We start from the raw sequence: 5902 nt of genomic DNA on the forward strand, positions 1-5902 counted from the left end.
AAAGGGGTGGTTAATTAATTTAAGTAATTTTTTTCAAAAACAAAAAACAAGAAAAATGAGAAAAATGGAGTTTTTGAAAAGAAAAAGAAACCCATTTTACTTTTTGGAAAAAAATTTTTTTTAATTTTTTCTTAAAAAAAAACAAAAAAAAATTTTTCTCTTTTCAGAATTTTTAAAATTACCCCATCCCTTTTTTCTTACTAATTTTAATGTAAAAACCCTTACTTCTCTTTAAATTCTCTATTTTTTTTTTTATTTTTTCATATTTCATCATCAATTTTGTAAAAGGGTGGGTTGTTTGAAAAGTTTTTTTTAAATTAAAAAAAATTTCCTCTTTTTTTTTTTTCCACCACGTCGTAAATACTAAAAAAGGTAAAGGGTTTCTGATACATCTAAAAAAAACCAAGACTAAATTTTTTAACAAACAGGATAAGGGAATCATTACTTTTTCGTTTCGACACAAAAAAAAAGGAAATTTTTTTCGAAGACTGGGAAGACAAATAACCCCCCTGAATTTTTTTTTTCCCCCGCTTTTTTCCCCGTTTCCTTTATGTCTAGTATTTAAAAAATTTTGACTTTTTTTCTTTTTTGAAAAAAAACAAATTGAAAATTTTTTATGGCAGTGAAATCTGTAAATTTTAAAACATGGTCCCACTACCCCAATAAAAAAAAACGAAATCAAAATTGAAATCAAATACTCTTCTTCAAATTCTCATTTTGTCTTTTTCTACGAGGGGGAATCCCTTGCCACATGTAGAATTTTGAAAAAATAAAATAAGAAAAAGGGAAAATTTTTTATAATTTCTTTTTTTGGATCATAAATAACCCCACGAAAATTTGGTTTTTTTTCGAATTTGATATCGATAAATCTGCGAACCCTAAATTTTTCGGCCAATTAAACCCTTTTGGGGGAACGTTTTTTTTAAGCCAAAAATTTTTGCAAAATAACAGATGCCAAGAAGAACAAAGTCCTTGGACACGTAATGGAATCTTGGACATATTTCTGCATCTCCTGACAAATCCGCACTTTGGATTACTCGTGAATGGTGATCAATGATAGATTCGCCTCGGAAACAGAAGTTCTGGTCCTGGAGGGATAATATCAACCACTTGACCTCGAGCATCCATGTTATCTCATATCCCCTTTTCTTTTCGCTGATTTGTTACTATACCTGCTCCTGAGCATTATAGACATCACTGTTTGACTCTTGCTGCCGTCAGGATAAATCTTTCCTGTTCGCTACTATATAGGATATTTTAAAGTAAGCATCCTTCTATTGTATGATCGAAGAATAGGAAGTTATTTCACTATATTTTGCACCGGACAATATACAGATATTTTTGTTGGGCGATAGTTCTGAGACAATGCCATCTTTCATCTCGGGAGAAACGATCGGAGTAATTCAAACCCCTCCAGGCAAAGCGTGCAATCTTTACCTTGAAGAACCTATTTCAGTCATATCGAATTCGAACAACGCTTCAATGCATATCAAGCAGCTTTCCTTGAATAAAAGGAAACCGCAAAAAGTATAGCTAAGGCAATTTGATTCATTGCAAAAAAGTAACATTTTTTCTATCTGTCAAACAGAATATACACTAAATGGTTCGTTTGTAATATGAGCGATACTGAAAAGATCAGTAATCTTTTCTTTAGCAAAGAAACTTTTCTAGATATGATTCTATCTGTCCCCGAAATTTCAACCATTAATTAGTAGTTCTTGATGATTCAACGAATTCTGGCATAATCTGAAAAATCTTATATTTTAAGATTAGAATTACCAAAATATAAAGTTTATAATACAATCTTTTCAATAGCATGATAAGTCACAACTCAAAGTTCTACATTCTACTATTGACTTATATAACGTATCTTATATATTTGAATATAAATAACTATCAGAATTGACAAATCAACATTTAAATACAAAAATTCAATAATTTAAAATTTTAATTCATGATAATTTAAAATACTATATATAATTTTATCATATAACAATACATGTTCAAAAAAACAAGATTGTTTAGATCCGCTGGGACCCAATCTCATCCATTTTTTTTGAAAACGTGAACTTGTATCATAACACGGATATCTATTTATTGAAATATAGTATAACATGTGATTTCCACCGAACATAAAGGAAAAAACTCTTATGCCTGCAGAAACATGATATATGGATATATCAATTCTAGCAATTTTCAAATAGATCAGGATCGCTGGATGGCTGAAATGTAGTCGGTGAGTCTATATGTATATCGATATGTATAGTGGGATCGTATTAAATAAAGAGTATGTTATTATTTTAGATTTAACCAATTTGATGAATTACTCCTAAAGGTTGACATCAAACTAGTGCTAGTTCACCTCAAACTAGTGCTAGTTGATGAGAGTTACTTCGGAAACAAAAAAGTAAAGTCAAATTTCTCTGGGGTATTATCTCAATTCCAATAAAATGCAATCGGGTAAAGTATGACTTGGCGATCAGAACATATATGGATAGAACTTATAACGGGGTCTCGAAAAATAAGTAATTTCTGCTGGGCCTTTATCCTTTTTTTAGGTTCATTAGGCTTCTTATTAGTTGGAACTTCCAGTTATCTTGGTAGAAATTTGATATCTTTTTTTCCGCCTCAGCAAATCGTTTTTTTTCCACAAGGAATCGTGATGTCTTTCTACGGAATTGCGGGTCTCTTTATTAGCTCTTATTTGTGGTGCACAATTTCCTGGAATGTAGGTAGTGGTTATGATCGATTCGATAGAAAGGAAGGAATAGTCTGTATTTTTCGTTGGGGATTTCCGGGAAAAAATCGTCGCATATTCCTCCGATTCCTTATAAAAGATATTCAGTCCGTTAGAATAGAAGTTAAAGAGGGTATTTATGCTCGTCGTGTTCTTTATATGGACATCCGAGGCCAGGGGTCCATTCCCTTGACCCGTACTGATGAGAATTTGACTCCACGAGAAATGGAACAAAAGGCTGCTGAATTAGCCTATTTCTTGCGAAACCATTTCGAAATCAAATTTTTTTTAGTTCAATATTTGTTGGAATTGACACTTTAGATCCAGATAGATCGTATCTTGTAAATTTGAAATTCTTTCTTTTGTATTCTTTAATGACCAACAATTGGATTTCTTAATTAAATAATGAGAACTAGCCAATTTATCTTTTGCCAGTCATTTTTTTTTATCATCGTAATATCTTTCCCTCAATTATTCTATTCCTGACTATGGGTAATCAGTGAAATTTTTCGAAATATTGGATATTTTGATATAAAGGAGTTCTTTCGTCTCAAAATCTGAATAATATTCATTACTTAAAGTGGTTCTTTCGATCATTCATCGAAAGGAGACATGATTTCGAATTTGACCAATTGAGATATCAGGAAACAATATTCTGAATTTATTCATTCGAAGTGAATTCTTAGCCTATTTCTGTATTCTTTCTAGATTCAAAGACTAACCACAAAATAAAAAATAAAATAGATTCATAAGTTCGATACCTTGTATAAAACTCATGTGTAAGAAATATTCGATCGCATAGAGTGTACGAATGGGTTGATTAACAATTCACAGATGAAAAAATGGCAAAAAAGAAAGCATTCACTCCTCTCTTTCTATCTTGCATCTATAGTATTTTTGCCCTGGTGGATTTCTTTCTCAGTTAATAAATGTCTGGAATCTTGGGTTACTAATTGGTGGAATACTGGGCAATCCGAAATTTTTTGAATAATATTCAAGAAAAGAGTCTTCTAGAAAAATTCATAGAATTAGAAGGAACTCCTCTTCTTGGACGAAATGATCAAGGAATACTCGGAAACACATCTCGAAGAGTTTGGGATAGGAATCCATAAAGAAACGATCCAATTAATCAAGATACAAAATGAGAATCGTATCCATACGATTTTGCACTTCTCGACAAATATCATCTGTTTTATTATTCTAAGCGGGTATTCATTTTTGGGTAATGAAAAACTTGTTATTCTTAACTCTTGGGCTCAGGAATTCTATATAACTTAAGTGACACAGTAAAAGCTTTTTCTATTCTTTTATTAACTGATTTATGTATCGGATTCCATTCACCCCACGGTTGGGAATTAATGATTGGCTCTATCTATAAAGATTTTGGATTTGTTCATAATGATCAAATTATATCTGGTCTTGTTTCCACCTTTCCAGTCATTCTCGATACAATTTTTAAATATTGGATTTTCCGTTATTTAAATCGTCTGTCTCCGTCACTTGTAGTTATTTATCATTCAATGAATGACTGATAAAGGATCCATTGATATTAATCTAATCCAATTAGAATGCTTGGTACTTTGTAGTTGTACATAAGCAAAGTATTGAAAATCGTATTTACTCTTTCTATTTCTAACCATCGGGAAAATTCATCCTATATTATTCCTAGATTATTCCAGCAAATAGCAGAATCGTGGCTAGGGAACTATACTAGCGACCTACCCAATTTATTGTAGAAATTTTCGCGATCAATGATTGGACCATGCAAACTAGAAATGCTTTTTCTTGGCTAAAGAAACAGATTACTCGATCTATTTCCGTATCGCTCATGATATATATCTTAACTCGGACATCCATTTCAAGTGCATATCCCGTTTTTGCACAGCAGGGTTATGAAAATCCACGAGAAGCGACTGGGCGTATTGTATGTGCCAATTGCCATTTAGCTAATAAGCCCGTGGAGATTGAGGTTCCACAAGCGGTACTTCCTGATACTGTATTTGAAGCAGTTGTTCGAATTCCTTATGATATGCAACTGAAACAGGTTCTTGCTAATGGTAAAAAGGGGGGGTTGAACGTGGGGGCTGTTCTTATTTTACCGGAGGGGTTTGAATTAGCTCCTCCCGATCGTATTTCTCCCGAGATGAAAGAAAAGATTGGCAATTTGTCTTTTCAGAACTATCGCCCCAATAAAAAAAATATTCTTGTGATAGGCCCTGTCCTGGTAAAAAATATAGTGAAATAACCTTCCCTATTCTTTCCCCTGCTACTAAGAAGGATGCTTACTTCTTAAAATATCCTATATACGTAGGCGGAAATAGAAGGGGTCAGATTTATCCTGACGGCAGCAAGAGTAACAATACAGTTTATAATGCTACAGGAGCAGGTATAGTAAGCAAAATCATACGAAAAGAAAAAGGGGGATATGAGATAACCATAACGGATGCGTCGGAGGGACGTCAAGTGGTTGATATTATCCCTCCAGGACCAGAACTTCTTTGTTTCCGAGGGCGAATCTATCAAATTTGATCAACCATTAACGAGTAATCCTAATGTAGGCGGATTTGGTCAGGGAGATGCAGAAATAGTACTTCAAGATCCATTACGTGTCCAAGGACTTTGTTCTTCTTGGCATCTGTTATTTTGGCACAAATCTTTTTGGTTCTTAAAAAGAAACAGTTCGAGAAGGTTCAATTGGCCGAAATGAATTTCTAGATTCGCAGATTTATCGATATCAAGTTCGTAAAAAGAACCAAATTCTTGTTGGCGATTATTTATGATCAAAAAAATGAAATTATGAAAACTCCTTTGTCTTATTTATACTCTTCTTCAAAATCTACATACTATGTGGTACAAGGGATTCCCAGCATCTCGTAGAAAAAGAGTATGTAATGTAGAATTTGAAGAAGAGTATTTGACTTTCATTATTTTGATTTCGTTTTTTTTTCATTGGAGTAGTGTGACTATGTTACTATTGACAGATTTCACTGCCATAAGGCCATAAGACGTATCAATAGTTTTCTATTCTAAATAGAAAGAAAGTCAAATTTGTCTAAATACTAGACATAAGGAAGCGGGGGATAAATGCGGGGAACAAAAAATTCTAGGAGGGATTATTTGTCTTCCTAGTCTTCGACACAAGAAAGGGGTGTAGAAAAATCCTTT

General features: G+C 32.9%; 1 pseudogene; it reads left to right on the plus strand.

The window, feature by feature from the left end:
- Positions 1–4008: 4008 nt before the first annotated feature.
- Positions 4009–5896, plus strand: LOC132043823 (cytochrome f-like; annotated as a pseudogene).
- Positions 5897–5902: the final 6 nt, after the last annotated feature.

The sequence above is a fragment of the Lycium ferocissimum genome, unplaced genomic scaffold (assembly GCF_029784015.1).
Source record: "Lycium ferocissimum isolate CSIRO_LF1 unplaced genomic scaffold, AGI_CSIRO_Lferr_CH_V1 ctg28555, whole genome shotgun sequence".
Lineage (NCBI taxonomy): Eukaryota > Viridiplantae > Streptophyta > Magnoliopsida > Solanales > Solanaceae > Lycium > Lycium ferocissimum.